Source organism: Poromitra crassiceps (genome assembly GCF_964638095.1).
Source record: "Poromitra crassiceps genome assembly, chromosome: 8".
Taxonomy (NCBI): Eukaryota; Metazoa; Chordata; class Actinopteri; order Beryciformes; family Melamphaidae; genus Poromitra; species Poromitra crassiceps.
This window is the reverse complement of record NC_139629.1, coordinates 24,111,669-24,133,860: the sequence shown is the minus strand read 5'-3', so window position 1 is coordinate 24,133,860 and position 22,192 is coordinate 24,111,669.

Sequence of the window (22,192 nt, the reverse complement as noted above, 5' to 3'; positions counted from 1 at the left end):
AACTGAAATGTTTTATGGTCACTCACGATTCAGTAGGTCATGCTTTGGCTTGGTGGTTCTTACAGCTTTAAAACTCATTATATAAGCATTTTTCAAAATGTCTGTGGAGAAAATGAATGGGAAATTCACTTCTGGGGCAAAATATGTCACGTGACTGTTCAGTTCTATAAACAGATAGACGTAGGATTAGATTGATTTACAACTGTGTCACAAAATGATAAATTATTGTACATTTGGGGGATTTTGGGATTATTGATCGTACAGAGGTCGAAATTATGTACAAATACGATAATTACAAGTCTGGCAACGCTGGTCGCACCGTTATGATTTCTCTTTACACCGCTTCACCAAGGCATGGAATCAATGGCTGCACAACTTAGCTTAACTTACTTTGCTTTTTTTGGCCCGTGTGTGGTGAGAACACACAGGGCCTTAGATTCCCGTCTGTCGGGAATTACTTTGCTGGCCTATTTACTGGCCTATTTGGCCGCTGGTCCTTCACCTCTCTGCAGTCCGGTAGGTGGCGGTAATGCACCTCGAAGCTGGTCTTAGGAGGAACATTCTTAAAGTTTGAAATATCGAAATGCATGCTGAATGGTGTAGGCCAGCGATCCTCAAAGTCCGGACTCCGGTCCGCATCCGGACCGAGCCCTATAACCTATAAATCATTGAGAATTGTTACATTTCACGGAGCTTTTCTTTTTTAACCGGCACATGCTTTTCTACCCTTTACGGTACTGGTTTATCTGCCAGGAAGCTCAAAGACCAATGCATGCGCTGTAAATCATCACACGTGATGCTACTCAGCCAATCAAATATCCGATTCGATTCTGCCCGTTCCAGACGGTTCCAGTGCTGCAGGCGAGAGAGTGTCAGTGACACATGGACGAAGTAGAGACGAGAGACTCGGAGATATGCGAGAGATATAAGTCATTTCACGTGGCGTGCTCAAAAGAAACGAGTAGACCGCAAAAACAAAGATTTTGTTTTAATCCGGAGCAGGCAGACTCTTAGATGTTCATTCATTGTTCTCACGGGCAGCTCAAAACCAGGCAGTATGTATGTCTCATGTGAAGTGCGATGCAATCCTAACCTGTCTGTGAAAGTGCCACACGAGCAAACACTCAAATCCAGACTGAGGGCACAATCACACATTCACTGCCCAACGGCATGTGACGTTTGTATTGCGAACGATCGATAGACAGACAGACAGACAGATACATAGAGACAGACAGACCGATAGATACATAGAGACAGACATTGAGACAGACAGACAGATAGATAGATAGATAGATAGGGAGCTCACTTCTCTCAATAGGAAAGGTGGCGTAAAGGGAAGAAAAGGGGATTTTTTTCTCAAATTAAAGCACTTTTAAGATGCACATTTTCCCAAAGCACTCTGTTGTATGTTCTTTTTAAATGCAGCCATTATTTTACTTGAAATGAGAAAATAACATGTATTTATTATTAGTGTAGGCTAGTTATTTATAATTAATCCAGTTAAATATGAAAACTAAATCAACACGGGCCTATGCCAGGTTTCCACCTGGCCTTGTTTTAACAGGATTTTCAGAAAACGTTTAAAGTCATAAAAGTGATTCTCGTTTGTGAAGATTATCTTGCTGAACACAAATTACCACTCCCATAAACTTAACCACAGACCTTATTACATGCATTTAAGCGAAATTTCCATTCTAAAATCCCATATCCTTTTCCCCCTAAGAACCAACATGGTGGCTATTTCTGGTTAAGCCGACAAACATACGTCATCCCTCCTCCCTACACTGGACAGATACTCTTTTTTTAGTGCCTATATCACCTGTGACATCGACACCTCTGATGTCACTCAAACAGTTCTGATGTCATCAGTGAGTGATGTCATCAGTGTCAAAGCAGTGCAGGACTGGTTGGTTGCTTACAAAGGACAGGCCAGCTCGATGGACCACAGCTCCTCAGAGGACTACTCTAAGGAGAAGCTGGATGAGAGGATGTCCCTCAACAGCTGCAGTGACAGCGGCTTCCAAACAGCTCTGTGCCGCATCTGCTTCGAGGGGGCCGATCAGGGGGCGCTGTTGAGCCCGTGCTGCTGCAGCGGCTCGATACGTTGCTGCCACGAGTCGTGCCTCATGAAACGGATCAGCGTGAGAGGAGCTTGGAGCTGTGAACTCTGCGACTATAAATACCATGTTATTAGCAGCGGCATCAAGAACCCCCTGCAGTGGCAGTCCATCTCTCTGACCCTGAGAGACAAGGGTGTGGTGCTCATTCTGCTCCTCAATCTCTTACTGATAGTCAACATCAACATCCCCCTACATCCCCTCAGCTACTGTTGTTTAGTAGTCTTGTTGTTCCACTATGGGGGTCTGTCATTCTGTATCTTCCACCGGTGGCAGGTGGTCAACCAGAGATGGAAGGTCCTCAACTACGATAAGGCTCGTAACCTGCAGCAGCCAGAAGAAGAAGAAGAAGAAGAAGAAGAAGAAGAAGAAGAAGAAGAAGAAGAAGAAGAAGAAGAAGAAGAAGAAGAAGAAGAAGAAGAAGAAGAAGAAGAAGAAGAAGAAGAAGAAGAAGAAGAAGAAGAAGAAGAAGAAGAAGAAGAAGAAGAAGAAGAAGAAGAAGAAGAAGAAGAAGAAGAAGAAGAAGAAGAAGAAGAAGAAGAAGAAGAAGAAGAAGAGACATCCAGCCCTGCTGGAAGCTGCATGACCCCATGATCAGCCCCTCCACCACCACCACTGCTGTCATCTCGTTGCTGGCTGTCACCGCTGCCAGCCCTGCGACTGCGAGGCGTTGTCACCCACAACGATGATGGCAACATTGGCGTCGGAGCCCTGCAACAACACTGGAAACTCACTGCCGCCGCGGTGATGGAGCCGAACAACACCAGGAACTCGCTGTTGCTGCAGTGATGGATCAGAAAAACATCGGGAACTCGCTGTCGCTATGGTGATGGGGCAGCAACCTAGATAGGCTACTGCCGGACATACAGTACAGCCTGCCCCACCTGCTGGGTCACTGGCGGGTGAATGTTATGTGTTTATATATATATAAATATATATATATATATATATTTATATATATATATATAAACACCAGTGTTGGGCAAGTTACTTTCAAAATGTAATATACTACATATTACTAGTTACTTTCATTTGAAAGTAATAAGTTACTTTACAATATTACTTTCTGTGTAAAATAACTCGTTACTTATTACACTACTTTTGCATTACTTTTACCAAAATAACAGCAGCAGCAGAATGACAGTGACTTCAACCGCCTTGAAGTCAGTGTAAACCACCCAAAATTCTAAATTTGATTCTTTTCCTTTGTTATTGTCATCTGTAGTGGTTATTTGCATAAAAACACACAATTTGATTAGGAAATGATTGTATCTTTTTTTAAATATGTGCTTTGATTTAATCAAATGTAACTCAGTTTGTAACTTGAGTTACTTGACAAAGTAACTGGTATAATATTACTGAAATCCTATAAGTAATAAGTTATATTACTGAGTTACTGCTAAAAGTAATATATTACATGTAATACGTTACTTTTGTAATGAGTTACCCCCAAGACTGATAAACACATAACATTCACCCGCCAGTGACCCAGCAGGTGGGGCAGGCTGTACTGTATGTCCGGCAGTAGCCTATCTAGGTTTCTGCCCCGGTTTCTAGTAGCCTATCTAGGTTTCTGCCAATCAACAAGCGAATCGATTCTGCCTGCTGCTGCTGCTGCTGCTGCGGGAGAGTTGACACGCGGACGGACGGAGGAGAGGCGAGACTCGGAGAAATGCAAGAGATAGAAGTACTTTCACATCGCGTGCTCAAAAGAAACGAGTAGACCGTGAAAACAAAGCTTAAGTTTTAATCCAGAGCAGGCAGACTCATGTTCATTCATTGGTCTGACGAGCAGTTCAAAACCAATCTGTCTCGTGAAGTGTGACGCGATCCTGACCAGCTGTCTATATGGAAGCGCCACACATGAGCAAACACACACACACTCAAATCCAGACTGAGGGCACACACACATTCACTGCCCAACAACATGCGAAGTTTGCATTGCGAGCGACCAATAGATAGAAAGACAGACAGACAGACAGACAGAGTGGGAGCTCACTTCTATCAAGAGAAAAGGAGGTTTGTTGGCTGAGAGCCTGACTGATTCTTCCGGACTTCACAATAAGAGTAGACATTAACAGATACAGAACAGTCTTTTACACTAGCAAATCCTCTCCCTCTTCCCACTCAAATTAGCAGCACACGGGCCTATGCCAGGTTTCGACCTGGCCTTGTTTTTTATATATTTTATTTTACAATTTTCAGGACAAAAACAGGCTCAGACAAAACAGAACAAAACAAGACAAAAACAAAAAAAATATATATATCAAAGACAGACAGACAGACAGACAGACAGACAGAGTGGGAGCTCACTTCTATCAAGAGAAAAGGAGGTTTGTTGGCTGAGAGCCTGACTGATTCAAAAGGCATTGTCTAAATTAAACGTTAAGAAATCAAAAGGAGAGGACGATATTGCCCCCTTCTTTCTTCGCCTTAGCGCACAACTGATCGCCTCTCCGATTGCGCATTTATTTAATTTAACATTTACTTCGGGCGAAATTCCTTCCATTTGGAAATTCGCTCAAATCATACCTTTATTTAAAGGTGGCGACCCGAGTATTCTTGATAATTACCGTCCAATCTCCAAATTATGTTGTCTTGCTAAAGTCCTGGAAGCTCTCGTAAACGAGCAGCTTCGAATATTCATGGATCTCTTATAGTGTTCTTCAAACGCAGCAATCAGGTTTTAGACCAAAATATAGCACAATAACGGCCTCCTCTCTTGTAATAAACGACATACAAAACTGTCTTGATGCCCGCCAGCACTGCGCGGCTATCTTTATTGATCTGTCAAAGGCGTTTGACACGGTAGACCACAATATACTTCTGAGTAAACTGTCCTCCATTGGCTTAGATAGACAATCAGTCACATGGTTCTCCAATTACCTCACGGGGAGAAAACATTCCATAGTTACAGACAGTACGCGGTCTAACACCCTTCCTATTAATAAGGGGGTCCCTCAAGGTTCTATCTCAGGCCCAACCCTGTTCACACTCTATATAAATAACATTCTCTTTCCAAGTGAGCTCTGTAATGTCCATTACTATGCAGACGATACGATCTTATATTGTGTCGGGGATACCCCCGCCCAGGCCGTCGCAGGCTTACAATCTGCCTTCAATGCTCTTCAAAACTCCCTGTTTAACCTCAAATTGGTTCTAAATTCCAAAAAGACAAAATGGATGCTTTTTTCCAGGTCCCCATCCATCATGGACAGCCTTAGCATAGTAACCCTACAAGGCGAAGCTATCGAAACTGTTGAATCCTATAAATACCTTGGTATCTGGGTGGATAGCAAACTATCCTTCAATGAGCATATTGAGCACCTTGTAAAAAAACTTAGGAGGAAAGTTGGATTCTTGTACAGAAATAAGTCCTGTTTTTCTGCATCCTCTAGAAAACAATTGGTTCAATCTCTAATACTGTCTGTTTTTGACTATGGTGATATTGTGTATATGCATGCCTCATCTTCTGCCTTGAAGTCACTTGATGCCGTGTATCACAGCGCGCTGCGCTTCATAACTGGAGATAAATTTCTTACTCACCACTGTGTTCTGTATGAAAAGGTGTGTTGGCCCTCTCTTTCAGTCAGAAGAGAACAGCACTGTCTTTTGTTTATTTATAAAGCCCTAATCGGTCAGCTTCCTCCATATCTGTGTTCACTTCTCACTCATGCAAGCAATCGCTACGGCACACGCTCACAGTCTTACATCAGGCTGCGTGTCCCGCGTGTGAGGACCGAGCAAGGAAAGACTGCTTTCTCGTATTATGCTCCGGTCAAATGGAATTCACTGCAGGACATTATAAAATTGGATCAATTACTTCCTCTGGTCTCGTTCAAGGCACTCCTTCGCGACACCTTGTGTGAGAGATGCACATGTTTTTAGCTAATTGTTCTATTGTCGACGGACTCTAGTTGTAATTAGCTCTGTTTTGATTTTACTTGCTTTAAATTGACCTTGTTGTTTTGATTGTTCTTATCACTTGTCCTGTTTGTCTGAAACTTTTTGTATATGTACTTTTGTAGCAGGGCACTCTTGAAAATGAGGGCTTGCTCTCAAGAGGCTTCCCTGGGTAAATAAAGGCAATCAATCAATCAATCAATCAATCAACATTTCAATGTTACAACATTGTGCTATCAGCCACATCAAGTGCTTATTGTGCTTGTAAGAGATGTGCGTGGGATCCCATGCAAGGTTTCCATGAAAAGTCAGCTGGGAAAGTTACTTGTTGCCTTCAACCTCGTCTAAGTAGGCCAATGTAGGCCTAGCAATGTACCCGGCGTTGCCCGGGTTAAATAGGCACAAAGCAATACAACTGCGTCTTTGCTTGGCCGGAAATGATGGTGGTTTCCAGGACTATACAACTTACCCATGACCTTCCCCCGGATCATAACCCACCCCCATGCAAACTTTCGTCCCAATCCGATCCGACGTGTGGGTGTGAGGTGGTTTCCAGGTCATCATAACCCATTGTCATGCAAGTTTTCGGCCCAATCCGACCCGGGGTGTGCGCGTGAGATGGTTTCCAGGATTTTCCATGACTTTCCAGGTGGTTCCAGGACTTGATGACCTACCCATGTATGACCTTCCCCCGGATCATAACCCACCACCATGCAAAATTTCACAACCCAATCCGACCTGGGGTGTGGGTGCACAACACTAAAGATGCACGCACACACCACACACACACACGTCAACTATATTATATTAGGCATCTCGTGCGCTACGGGCGCTCGATTCCTAGGCTTGCCCGTTGCGCAGCCTCGCCCGCCCTGCAGCTTGCCGTGCTGGGCCTGCAGCTCGCATACGCAGCTCATCTGCTGTGTGGCCTTGTCTGCGCTATTGCCGCGCGAGAGGGTGTGGGTGTGTGTGTTGCTCACTAAATGTTAATGCGTGTGTGTGCCCCTTAAGTTTACATCCATCAGTCTTATGATCATCAGTGGGACAACAACTGAAACACTGATGATGTCACTGATGACATCAGTGATGTCACAATGCACAAATCAGTGACATCAGTGTTAGAATTGGTAAGTGACATCACTGATGACATCACTTATGACATCATCAGTGATGATGTGATTTACAACATCACTGATGACATCAATGGGACAAGGAAACTTGGCCACATGCTCCTTTTTATAATAAGGCATAATATAATAATATATTTGATGCCAATTTTCAACATGTCAATATTTTCCTCAGGATTTTATTCTTGGCATGGTGGAAAAGCCCGCTATACCATTTACACCATGGCACACCAAAAGTCTCCATTGAAAACAATAATTAATACTTGTGGGGAATCTGATCAAAATTGCATTATAATCAATATCATATATTAATTATAATCAATTCAGGTTAAGCACTTCCCATAGACACCAGTGTAGTATTGCTCAATTCTACAGTAAATATGTAATCAAACAAACTGCATCATATCAGAGGTGGACTTTACCAACTGGCCAATATCACATTTTTAAAGGCGGCCAACAACATACTGTAATATCAGTGCAAACCTACTCACCATGTCGAATGTCTCTCTATAGGTGACCTCAACTAATCGTCGATGGAGGAAGGCTGTAGATCACAGCTTGTACGGCTCCAGGGTGTACGCCTCCAAGAACCCGGTCCTCAGCCCAGTCACCGAGATCCTGAACCCCACCAGTCGATCCCCCACACCCCAGAAGCCTGGCTCCAGGAAGCGCACAGGTAAAACACACACGCTGACATGGTGCTTCAAGTGCAACTATTGTAAGTAACAGTACTGTAGTACCATATGGTCCTAAAAGTGAGTTCACACCACGCAACTTGGAATCCATACTTTCAATGGGAATCTTCAATGATCTTGACACATCAGACTAAATATCTTTCCTGTATGAAACTGACATTGAACTTGTAGGGTTCTTGTCGGGAAATATACTGATATTTTACTTGTGTATACCATTATTGGTATGAAATTACTGTAAAGAAATAATAATCATAATAATAGAACAAGATCAACTTTATCTGCCTCTATGCACTGCCTCGTATCAACTAGTATGTCAGTGGGTAGTCTCTCCCCAGACTCCCCAGTCTGGTCCCCAGGTCCCCAGGGTTTTTGAAGGCGGGTTGAAATTGAATGAGTGACAGAGGCACCTGGCAAGCCCAAGCCTCCGGGGCCAATGCAGGCACCTGGCAAGCCCAAACCTTCGGGCCAATGCAGGCACCTGGCAAGCCCAAACCTTCGGGGCCAACGCAGGCACCTGGCAAGCCCAAGCCTTCGGGGCCAGCGCAGGCACCTGGCAAGCCCAAACCTCTGGGGCCAACGCAGGCACCTGGCAAGCCCAAGCCGGACCGTCTGTTCTGGGTTGCGCCCGGTGAGACCAAGAAGAACAGTCGAGCCCGAGGAAGAGAGAGAAAGGCTGCCAACAGGGTTGATGGTGTTTTTCAAATCAAATACGCAATTTCCCCTTGGGGACCAATACAGTTATTAAGATTCTGATTCTGACACTGCATTCTGAACTGACCCTCACAGCTCTACCCTGTGGCCACTGTGAGAACTGTGAGAACTAAGACAAACCCCCCGTACTCAAACCATGGCATCAACTTGATGGCATTTTCACATTTGCATACAGTAGGTTACTATCAAAGACGTGTCTAAGTAATTTCTAAGACAATACAAGTAATTTCCACAGTGGTAAACATTCTAGGTATTGTACTGCACTAGGATAGTTACTCAGTACTTTACAGTCTTCCATAATGGGCAAAGAGCAGAAAAATTACCATAAATTACTGACAATGTGATGGTGAATATAGGGGTATCATATAGTCATATTGTATCTTCATTCTATAACTGCCCCATTAACATCAGTACATGTTCTGGTGAGCTTGTGGACTGACTGACTGATATTGGGTGCTGATGTACACAGCATTGTACATGGTTTTAAAGTTAAGTGTTAAAGTTTTAGCTTACTTATTGTTTTTAACAAATGTTTTGGTTGAGATATTTCCATTGTTAGGTTGATTTCTGTGGTTTAAACAGTTTTGTAAGTTTTGAGTTCAAAAGATGCACTGACTCAGCTATTTTAATTACTGTACAGTCATTTCCAGAATGTCCTAGTGCAGGGATACTCAACTTGCTTTGCCCGGGGGCCACTTTCGTGAAATGATAGAAGGCCAGGGGCCAGTTAATAAACAAACAATGTACATTTTTCTGTAGCGGATTGTAGGTTTTTGGGGTGCCAGCCGGAGTTTAGTCTGACAATGTTGTGCACACCGGATAGTTAGTTTGGTTAAGTTAGTTAGGTTAAGTACATACATAAGTGCCTGGGTAGCGAGCAGATGGCAGTATTTGACAATTTAGCAGCTAAATCATAGATTATTGAAAGATATTCCATATTCCAGACTGAAATCCTATAACAGAAGTGGAGTATTTGCCAGAATGACATGAACATTTGGACACTTATCCAGCGGGTATCTTGCATGTTGCATTCAGGTGCACTGTACTCTCCGCTGCAAGAGCCTCCTACCTATCAGATCTTATTAACACTAATAAAAATAATCCTAAATTTCTATTTGACACGGTCGCAAATCTTACTCGCAAACCCTCCCCCAATACAAACTCTCCATTTACAGCTAATGACTTCCTTGACTTCTTTAACCGTAAGATTATCTGTATTAGAGATGAAATTAGCAACTCTCTATTACTCACAAAGGGTGCTAACCCCTCTCCTAGCCCTGTCCTTAGAACCTTAGACGAGAGTACTATACTCTCGAATTTTGAGACTATCTCTCTAAATGCACTTTCAAAAATTGTACTTTCATCTAAATCCACAACCTGTTTATTCGACCCTCTCCCTGCAAAGTTGATTAAGGAACTCCTTCCAATACTAGGCCCCCCCTTACTTAACATTATCAATAGCTCCCTCTCCTCTGGCATTGTCCCTACCTCCTTCAAATCTGCTGTAATCAAACCTCTACTTAAAAAGCCAAACCTTGATTCTGAGGTTCTTAACAACTTCAGGCCAATCTCAAATCTCCCCTTCCTCTCTAAAGTTCTTGAAAGAGTAGTCTCGACACAATTAACTGACTACCTCTCACATAATAAACTTCTCGATCCCTTTCAATCTGGTTTTAGATCACTCCATAGTACTGAAACTGCTCTTACAAAAGTAACCAATGACCTTCTCCTTGCGTCCGACTCTAATTTCTCCTCTCTTCTCATTTTATTAGACTTAAGCGCAGCCTTCGATACAATCGATCATAAGATCCTCCTAGACCGCTTATCTAACTACGTAGGTATCCGGGGCACTGCCCTATCCTGGCTAAAGTCATATTTGTCTGATAGGACACACTGTGTCTCATATAAAAATATTATGTCCACTTTCTCCTCAGTGAAGTTTGGTGTACCGCAGGGATCAGTCCTGGGTCCCTTACTCTTTGGAGTTTACTTACTGCCTCTTTGTGAAATTTTCCGTAGATATGGCATTAACTTTCACTGTTATGCCGATGATACCCAAATTTATATACCAATTAGACCAGACGATCGCTCTAAACTCGCTAATCTTGAATCCTGCTTAATCGCTGTTACAGACTGGATGTCAAATAATTTCTTACGACTAAACGCAAACAAAACTGAACTACTAGTTGTTGGCCCAAAAACCCAACTTCCATTTCTCACTGATCTTAGTCTGAACATTAAGAACTGCGTAATTACTCCAAACTCAAAGGTGAAAAACCTAGGTGTTACCTTTGATCCTACTCTGTCATTCGATGCTCACATTAAGGATATCACTAAAATAGCTTTCTTTCATCTTCGCAATATCTCAAAGATCCGTCCCTTGCTAAATGCAACGGATGCCGAAACCTTAATACACGCCTTTGTTTCATCTAGACTCGACTACTGTAACGTCTTATTCTCTGGCCTTCCACTTTGTAGCACAAATAAATTACAACTCGTGCAAAACGCCGCTGCTAGAATTCTAACTAGAACTAAGAAGTTTGATCATATAACTCCGGTCTTAATCTCCCTCCACTGGCTCCCAATTCAGGCCAGATCAGACTTTAAAGTGCTTCTGTTAACCTATAAATCTTTGCATGGGCTCGCACCTCCGTACTTATCTGAGCTAATCATTCCTTATGTTCCCACGCGTACTCTCCGCTCACAGGACGGTAATTATCTTACCGTCCCTAAAATTAAGAAAAAATCAGCAGGTAGCAGAGCATTTTCTTACCGTGCTCCACATCTCTGGAACCAGCTTCCTCTGTCAGTTAGGGAAGCTGGCTCCATTGAAATCTTCAAAACTAGACTCAAAACCCATTTATTCTCCCAATCATTTGGTTGTGCTTGATAGTTGTGTTTGATGATGTCATTCTCTAGAAATATTTATTAGCTCTTGAGTACATACAATCCTGAATTGCTGAGCGGGCTGTCTCAAGCCAGCAATATCATTATAAACTTATACTTGACCTAATTTAATAATATGGCATCAGTCGACCCAGTAGCTTAGATACAAAATCTAATAGCTGGTGAATAAACTTAGTCCTGATCTGCTGAGCGGGCAATCACAAGCCAGCAGTATCAGTATAAACTTAGACTTGACCTAATTTAGTTTTGTTTGTTGTAGGTCATGATTAACGGTCCGCATCAACAGGGCTGAATCATTGACAGTGGTGTTAGGTGGTACTTAGACCTGAATTAGCAGTATAGTATTAGTCATCCTAAAAAAAAAAAAAAAATCCTAATAAATTTTGTTTTGACCTAATTTTATTGTTGTCTATAGAGTTAGTTCCACCTCTGCGCAGATTCCCCCGCTCTCTTCTCTCTCTCCCCCTCAGGTGTCCTTCATTGGCCTGACGTACACCCCCGCCGCTGCAGCCCTAGGTCCGGCCGTCATCGCCCTAGCCACCTGTCGTCACTCTAGGCCATCTACCCGCTACTCCTTCTACTGTCTGACACCCCGGCCTCATCACCTCCAACTCCTATCCTCCCCTCCCCTTAATCACCACCTCCGACTCTTATCCTCCCCTCCCCTCCTCTTAGCTAGTATTCTCTAAACCTACGAACACTTAAAGACTACATTTTCTATTTCCTTTGGACTCTACTTTTTACATTTTTAATTTTCTGTTCTCTTGTAAATTTTATTTCCATAATAAACCATTTACAGAGTTTCACTGCCGGAAAACTCTGTACATGGTTTAGCCCGGCATCTCTCGGCCTGTCTCGGAGGGGAGTCCCCGGATGGGGGTCCGCTGCTGGGTCCACTGCCTGGGTGGGCCCGCCCCCCACGTGGCCTGCTCTCTCAGTTCCCAGTCACTAGCTGGGGGCGGGTCTGGGAGCGGGTCGCGTGGGGGGTGGGTTTACCCAGGCGACCATTGCTGGGCCCCTGTAGCACAACGACCTCACAAGGTTCCTCCTCAGCCAAGCCAAGTCACTGGGGCAATCCATTTGGTGGAAAGGTTTTCTTGCGTTCACTGGGGGTGTGGGGACGCCGCTGTGTCCCGGCCCGGCCTTCTCTCCCACGCCTTATGTGGGGGGGGGGGCCGGGGCGGGGGGCATCGGTGCTCTTCATCACTGGTCGAGGGCTGCCGGTTGGTTTAGAACAGTTTAGGTAGGCGATAGATTAGCTACAGCCTAAGGCTGACCTGTTATAGTGTTCAGGCAAAGATCAGACTAGAGCAGAGTAGGATAGGCCAGATTAGGCTGTAGACTAGCTAGATACTATGTCCCAGTTAGCTCTGGTTAATGCTTAGAGTAGTCAGTTGTCTGATCTTCCCCCCCCCCTCTCTTTCTCTTTCCCCCGCTCCTTTCCCTTCTTCCCCCTCCTGTTCCCCACTCTCCCACATTTCCCACTCCCCCCCCCGCCCCCTCTCTTTCCATGCTCTTCCCTCCCCCGCCGCCCCTTCCCACGTTCCCCCTGCTCTCCCTCCCCTGCACCCTCCCACCTCTCCTTCTCTGTTCTCTCCTCCTCCCTGTCCTCTCCCCTCTCTCACATTCCCCCTGCACTCCTTCCCCTGCACCCCCCCACCTCTCCTTCTCTGCTCTCTCCTCCTCTCTGTCCTCTCGGGGGGGGGGGGGGGGGGGGAGGAGGGGGCGGAGAGGTCTGTTCCTCCCCCGCCTCCTCCTCCCGCGTTCCCCCTGCACCCTCCCACTTCTCCTTCTCTGTTCTCTCCTCCTCTCCCCCTGCACTCCTTCCCCTGCACCCTCCCACCTCTCCTTCTCTGTTCTCTCCTCCTCTCTGTCCTCTCTGGGGGGGGGGGGGGGGGGGGGGGGGGGGGGGATGTGGGACGCTCCCCCTGCTTCTCTACCCTGGCTCTCCCTCCCCTGCACCCCCATCTCTCCTTCTCCACATTCCTATCTTCTCCCCACCTCCACCCTCTCCTCCGTCTATATTGCTCATTCTCTCCCCACCTCCTCCCTCCCCCTGCTCTCTTCTCCCCCACACCTCCCCTCCCTTCCCCTCTCCTGCTCTCTCCTCTTGCTCCTTCCCCACCTCCTATACCCTCCCCACCCCATCACTCTCTCACATTCCCCCTGCTATTCTCCCTTCTCCTGCGCTCTCCTCTGCTCTCCCCTCATTCCTATATTTTCTATATTATCAATTGTTCAAATGTTATCTTTATTCTGTATATTCTTGTTACTGTTGTGTCAGCTAGAATTAGCTAGACATACTTTCTGTGAAGCCCTCTGAGACATGCTTGTGAATTAGGGCTATATAAATAAACTTGACTTGACTGTAAAACAAATATATATATATATATATATATATATATATATATATATATATATATATATATAAATATATATATATACTTGCTACATTTGAAATCACTTCTGTCACAGAGTCAAATAAATCCAAAGTTTCCACAAGTTTTCTATGAACTGTGCACCAGAAACTATTGGCCTTCACTAAGTGACGCACACCCCGGTCCCACTCAACCAGCTCTGCCTCGGTGTGACGGTGCCTGTAGCTGCACCCCAGACAGAGCCCAGCAGCCTGCTGCCTCCATGTTTAGTTCAAGTTGATTCATATTAAACATGTCACGGTAAATACACCGCGCGTTGACCAACTTCAGGGTTTCAAAATAAAATGTCAGGTTTTTGAAAGGCAATAACAGAGATGTGTCGAATTGTCGATGATTTTACCAGCCAGCCAGTGTATTCTACACTGATTTTGAGTCATTAGGTCACATGACCTGGAAGGTATTGAGCCGAAAATGCTTATTTTTCGATAAAGAAAATAATATGAAATATATGGAGTATTAAACTCCAATAAAAATAGGTGTGTCCTAACCAGGCAGTGTAGTAATGTGATTCTACACTGATTTTGAGTCATTAGGTCACATGACCTGGAAGTTATTGAGCCGAAAAGGCGAAATTTTCAGAAAATGCATGTTTCCATAAAGAAATTAATTATGAAATTTGGGGAGTATTAAACCTAAATAAAAAAAAGTGTGTCCTAACCAGGCAGTGTAGTAATGTGATTCTACACTGATTTTGAGTCATTAGGTCACATTTTCTTGCATTTTGGGCGAGAGAGAGAGAGAGAGAGAGAGAGACAGAGGGAGAGCAGGGGAGAGAGAGAGCGTGCACACCGCTGCTCTTGTCTGCAGCACACACTGTGGCTCGAGAGATGTGCAGCGCACGGTTAACTTCACATAGTGCAGCCTGAGAGATGTGCATTCCCAGTAACTAGTAGCAATAATAACAATACCAAAGGCCAAATACTTACCATACTAATGATAATAGCTACTACCCATATTAATACAACAGTGCATCTTTGCACAAAGCTCTCAAGTGTTGTATAACTGGCACAATTGAAGACAGCCTCAAATCTTTCTCAACAGCTGCTACAGGCTATTTGCAACGGACAATTATAAATTCCATTCTAAGCTGTGCTCTTATTGTGATGTTAGTTAATGTTTTGTTCAGATGAAGCTAGCCTACTATGGTTCTACTTCAATACCTATATGGTTCAGTAGTATATTGTTCTACTAGAAAAGTCTGACTAACTTTAATGTTTTCGTGTGTGGAAGGCACACACCTGCCATGTGTTTAATCTGTACATGAAGCCATGACTTGAATCCCATGTCAGCAACCTGTCTGGTCTGTTTTATTGTAGCCTACACATTTTAGTCAGATAATTTATGTTTTTATTTGCAGATTGTGTGAATCAACCAGAGGGCAAAGCATAGAGAGGGGTGAATAGAAATGTATATTTTTTGTAAGTTAGAAAATACAGTATATCTAAATTTTAGACTGCCTCAAATCATCGATAGCGTGTCCCACATTGTCCCACACAAACGTACTCTTTGTCCCACATTTGGTTTGCTGGGATCTGGTCACCCTATGTATGGTTAATAATATTCTGTGTGAAGATATTTTCTGAGATAAATGGGCCTTGAGCATCAAGGCCCATTTATCTCAGAAAATATCTTCACAACTAAACAACTAAATAACATAAGATAATTGCATAGTTATAGCTACTGTGATGCTGTGCATGTTGGTGCATGTCATTTGTGTGAATAATTTCATAGTGAGATGATGAGCTCGTGTGGAGAGGAGGTGGTGAGGAGTGAAGCAGAAACATTATGTAATGACACACTATGACAATAGTAACTGATAATTTGGTCCTGCATAGCCTACTGATATTTTCTGTTTTTTTTTTTCTCATCTCAGCCTGAGGGGAGTGGAGCAGAGCAAAACAGAGGACACCAGACCACAGCAGAGGAGAGGAGAGGAGAGGAGAGCAGAGTTGAGGAGACCAGACCAGAGGATGAGGAGGGGAGGTGGTGAGAACTTCTTGTAAGTGAAAGAGGCTAATGCTGACATTTATCAATTCATGAATTTGCTAAGTGGACTCCCGCCAGAACCCTATCAAGGACCTCTGGTGGTCCCTGGACCTCACTTTGAGACCCACTAATCTTGTTCTTCTGTATTCATCTCAAATGACTCACAACATGGGTATTTACGGATTGGAAAAAACAATTTTTTTTAAGTGGGCCTCCCCCCCCCCTCCCCGTCGGGGTACCTGGCTAAAGCCCCCAATGTCTTCAGGACCTAGAAACGCCCCTGGTCCTGTGCCTTCCTATCTTTCAGTACATTTTTGGGTGAGATGTTGGGGACTGTCTGCGGATGGCTTGGTGGAAAGTCCTGGGCTCAATTCCTGGTACAACTGTTATCTAGCTACGCAGCTATAGCCATATAGAGCTGAGTTAGCTTATCATCATGTGGTCAAAACTTAGATACAAATTCTCAACTTCTGTCTGTGTGCATGATTTCTTGTGTCAGGTGATGAATGAGAGGTTTGTCACAATACTCTTGTTCTTTTATAGAAGAAAGTATTATTTTCATGGGCAGTAGCCTAAAGGCCATTTGGTAACCCTTTATTTTACAGGTACCCTATAGTTACATAATGAACTATTTGTATTTACACATGAACACCAAGTTTAAATTACAACTCATTAAAAAAGTTTTGGCGAATGTCCGTGCCGATTATTCGCACGGAGATCCGCACCGGTGTGAAACGGCTTTAATGCTGACCACAATGAAGTGAATGAGGGATGGAACAATATTCACACACTTTGGTGCATAGTTTGATTGTCTGTACCCTAATGTGTGCTGGGCTGGGATAGACATCGACAGCATGACCCTGAACTAATAAGTAATAAAAGAACATTAATTTACTAGGCTAATTCTCAGTTACTTTCCATTGATAGTCAACGAGTGGAAAGTTGAGACTGTTGTAACTGTCTGCCAGGACCATGACTGTACTCTGCTAATTCTACAATGATTCATTTGGGAATCGCCACAGTTTCAATCACACTATCATCATTACCAAAGATGACAAGAATGCAGACAGGCTGTGGCTTTCAAAGTTGTAGCAACGTTTGTATAAAATTCCCTGCTGGGGAAGAAATCAACGTCATAACAAGCCGCTCCCACTCTGCGCATGTGCGCTATATCTTTAATCAGATCTTTTACTGTGCAGATCAGGTGCAGATGGTGAAATCTCCCTCGGACGGTCTGTTCTTCCTAAACCACATTACATTTTTTGTTACAACAGTGTGCGTCGGTGACAACACATCACACTGTGTGTGATGATGAGGTCACCAAGGATGTCAACAGTGATAATGCCAGAGGGATTAGTCGACACTGACAGTGATGATGTCATAACTGATGATAATGTCATAATTGATGATTTCACTGATGATGTCATACTGTGATGTGATCATCATGTTCGAGGGCTATAAGAGTCTGCTCTGCCAGCTTTGTGTGTGTGTGTGTGTGTGTGTTTGTGTGTGTGTATGTGCGCGCGTGCGTTAAGAATTTATTGCTACACACAGCGGATGTTGTGAGCAAAAGCCCTTCTTCAGTGTGTAATGGCAATTACACGGAATTAATTGCGATTCCATGCTGAAGGGCTTTTGCTGGAAACGTCCACTGTGCCAATCAATTCTTAAACTTGGAGTTCTGTCCTTTTCGTTATTTGAATTAGACTTAGTTTTTGGGGTTCCAGCACCCAGTTTATATATAGCCTCCTGCAAAGTCGGGAGTTGAACGTGTTACTTTGATTTTCTGCATTAGTTTGAATAATCAATTCAAAGTATAGAGAGTGGAGCACACCCAAAACGTTTGAAGAGGTGCAGACTAATGAAAATTCAAAGTAACATAAAGAAAAGAAGTCGCACACTCAAGATCTCCTCTGCTGTGTTTTAATGGGTTACACCAAGATGTTTCGGTGAAAGTGCCTTCGTCAGGGTGTCAAGGGTGTTAGTTTACCAGGTTGAACAGTTTATTCTGGCTGTCGATAAGCTGGGATAAGTTCATGGAATCACAAACATGCTTTAAATTAACAGATTTACCACTCAACCAGTCCAAATTAAAATCAAGCAAGATCAATTCAGATGTAATTAAGTTGGACAGTAAATCAGTCAAGGAGTGTTAGCTATCAGTATCTGAACAGCTAAAAATTTAAACTGCTTAGGAATTGATATGGAATGGATAACAGAATGAATCCTTGAAACAATGCCAGTTATGGAAACAAATGGCAAAAATGTGAGTGTCCTTTGTCCCCTTCTCTGCCTGCCTCAGACCAACTGATGCCACCCCCCCCCCCTGTGCCTCAACTATCAGATTAATGTAAAATACTGTGAATTATAAGTCTAAGTGCAACACAAAAACATACATGGCTCCTAAATTGTTATCACCAACTACCCACCTACATTTAGTTCATTTTTACCCGTGCCCCATCCCGTTCATTTACAGTATTATTTGACACAAGACTTTGCGTGTAGTCAGCATACCTGAACCCGGTGCAGGACACTGCTCTACACCAGACGGCCAGAAGACTGCGGAGAGTCCAGGACTTTGAGAGCAGGACGGAAAGAGAGCACTTTGTGTTTCAGCAGTCCTCTCATTGTGGACGCCAAACTCTTCATTTTGTGAGTCTGTATTCACCCTCTCATCCACGGACACGGTGGAGCTCCCCGCCAGGGCCGCGCCGGCCTCCAGGCAAGGCAGCTTGATGAGCGTGCACGAACGCTTTTGCAGTAGCAGGATGATGCCAGCGGTGGCGATGATGATGGTGTGAGAGCCAAGCTTGACCTCCAGTCTGCCAGTCTCCTGGCCCTGGTTATGGTGAAGACAGGTGCCGGAGACGGGGTCCAGGTGGCTGTGAGGGGGGCAGGACAGGCAGGTCAGGGGGCTGAGGCTACTGCACGTCAGGCAGGGCGGCCGGCAGGGAAGGCAGGTCAGGATGGAGGCTTCTCTGTGTGTAGAGGGGCTGACGGTGTAGCCTGATGGACATTCCTTCACACAACCCACCTGAGATAGGTAGTAGCCAGCGTTGCATGATGCATATCTCCATCATGCCAAAGGTCTTACAGCTGTTGTTTGCTGGCTGCCTCCTTGTCGGACGAGTCAGATGCTGGGCCTGTACCATACAGGACCAGAGTGAACTGAGTCAGAGTGCCATAGCCTCTGGCCCCAGCCACATTCTCTATTTCCAGAGTGTAGTTACCTAATTGCCATAGGTAATTAAGGCAATTAGGCTATACACGTTGCCAGAATTCAACGTTTTGATGCACTGTGGGCTCAATTTTTGACCGGTCGAAAATCTGTTTTGATACTTTTGTGTAGGACAGTATAACGATGCAGATGCTGAAGTTTGGTGTCGTTTGAAGAAAAAATATGGGAGGAGTAGGGTTTAATTAGTTTTACAGTTTTTGCAGTTTTGCGGTCTTTAGACTTCATAATTGGCCATAGGTTGCATTGTACAAAAGTTTCTCCTCATTTGGGCGCACATTTCGGTGAAAGTTGCAAAGCCGTAGCATGTATGCCTGATTTTTTATGAATTTTCAAAGTTTGAAATTTTAGACGGTCCACCGTTAGGACTATTGGCCCCAAATTTGCGTCAAATTTGGGACTGGACCTTTGTGCAAAGTTTGGTTAGTTTTCATGCATGGGAAGTCGAACTTCCCGGGAGAAGAAGAATACAGGCAAATACAATAAGTGGCCCTGCCGCTTCGCTGGCCCAGCCACTAATTAGTTACTTCCACCACTGCTTATAACATTGTTTTAACTTTGGCGCAGGGGCGATTTTTTATGGTTACAATAACAGAGCAGTTTTGTATTCACGATTCCTAGGCTTGCCCGCTATGCGGGCTCGCTCGCCTGCCCTGCAGCTCAGCTGCTGCATGGCCTCGCCTGCCCCATTGGCATGCGCAGCGCACAATTGCACAACTTTGCATGATGACATCACAATGATGTCACAATGTCTATGACATCATCAGTGATGTCACAATTGCTCGGATGTAACCAAAAACCACAATTGCTCGAGTGACATCACTGATGATGTCACAATGCCTATGACATCCTCAAGTACCTATGACATCATAAATAGACCCTTCTCACGGTGGCCATTTTGTGTCGAAAAGGCAGGGTAAACACAGGTGCAAGCAAAAAACGATAGCTTAACGCTGGGAAGATAGCAGACAGACACACACAAACACAACAGACAGACAGACAGACAGACACACACACACACAAACACAACAGACATACAGACACACACAAACACAACAGACAGGCACACACGCACGCACGCACGCACACACACACACACACGTGTATGCACACACAAACACACACAACAGACACACATACACAACAGACAGACAAACACACACACACACACACCAGACAGACAGACACACGATGGACACATGTACGCCCACACAACACAGACACACACACACACACAAAAGACACACACAAAACACAACAGACATACACACACACACACACACACACACACACACACAACAGACAGACGCATGCACATACTCGCACACACTACACACACAACACACACCAGACAGATACACACATACAGATACACACACACACACACACACAACACACACACACACACACACACACACACACCAGACAGACAGACACACACTGTAAGGAAGTTGTAGAGTTTCGCAGGATCCTAGGTAAGAGCTTGCTACGAGTGATCGGTCAGAACCACAGAGATGTCTTTCAGGCTTTATTGAAATATCAGGCAAAAAAAAGCAAAAAAAAAAAGCAACATACAGGAAGGGGTAGTCGAGAGAGAGATAGCAGGGAATAGAAAAGAACATCGCTTTTATACCCCACACATTTGAGGTATGACATCATTTTTTTTCTGCATGCATTTTCAAAGTGAACATTTACAAAGTGTAGATTAAGAAGCCACTGAAGGTGGAGTAGTTGGCTGAATTGTCGTAGATCGTGAACCCGCTGATTAGTTTCATGTAGACTGTGTCTCCAGGCTGCAGCTGCAGGATCAGAGCGTTGGAGAAGTAGGTGTTGACGTCCTTGCCCTCGCCGTGCACGTCGTCAGTGGGGCTCTCCCAGTTAAACATCATCTCCGTGTCGTTCATGTAGAGCTTCACTCCTGTATTTCGAGTAGTAAGGTGGTTGAAGGCGGTGAATCTGAAGTAGTAGACTCCTATCTCTGGTGCTGTGAAGAAGCCTGCAGCACAAACAATCCAAAAGAAAAGTCTCCATGAAGTCAACTCCATTCCTGTTCCTTCCAGGAGAACAGTGTGTCTTCAAAGCTCTATTCCACTGAGTTTCAACATGGCTCTTCTTATTATTGTGTGTGTGTGTGTGTGTGTTTGTCTGTTGTGTGTGAGTGTGTTTCTGTATGTATGTCTGTTTTGTGTGTGTCTGTTGTGTGTGTGTGTGTGTGTGTGTGAGTGTGAGTGTGTGTGTATGTGTCTGTCTGTCGTGTTTGTGTGTGTGTGTGTGTGTGTCTGTCTGTCTCTGTCTGTTGTGAGTGTGTGTGTATGTGTCTGTCGTGTTTGTGTGTGTGTGTGTGTGTGTGTGTTGGGTCACTACCTGTACTGGAGCTGTAGTGTCCAGAGTTGGTGAAGACGTTCTTGTAGATCAGCGTTGTGTCTTCGCTGTAGGGTCCCGTTGTTAATGGTCCACGCAGAGAGGCAGAGAACGCCACCTGCTGTCTGGTTCTCTATATAATATAATGTATCATATCGTTAATTTCAAGCTCAATTCTTACCCAGAGAAAAGGTACAGCACTGAAAATGTAACAAGCAATAGTTTTTTAAACATCTTGATTTTAAAAGATGAAAAACCCCAGGTGCTTTAGTCCCAAGCTTCAATGCTCCTGGCCAATCCCGGCGCCACAGGGCGTGGTTTGCTTATCCTATGTGGGGTTAGAAATCACGCCCCACATAGAATAAGCAATAAAGCAATAACGCCTCAGAGGGAAAACCAAAACCGCCTCATAGCCTATTAGCTATTTGACTGATGATACCATGTCACTATCAACGCTGTTGTGATCGACACATTATGGACTGTACTGTATCATGAGAAATATGAATGAACATATTATGATTTAACATGTTGTCCCCTCTAGCTAAGAAACCTCTATTCAGAGGAGACAAATGGCTTTTGTGGTTACCCCCAGGACGTTTAACACCTCTCAGAGCCTCAAAGGATTCCGGCCATTGTTTTATCTCTGAGGGCAATCAAGCCATAAAACCCCCTTTTCCCTTGCCTCACGTTACAGAATGGGCACAGTCCAGCT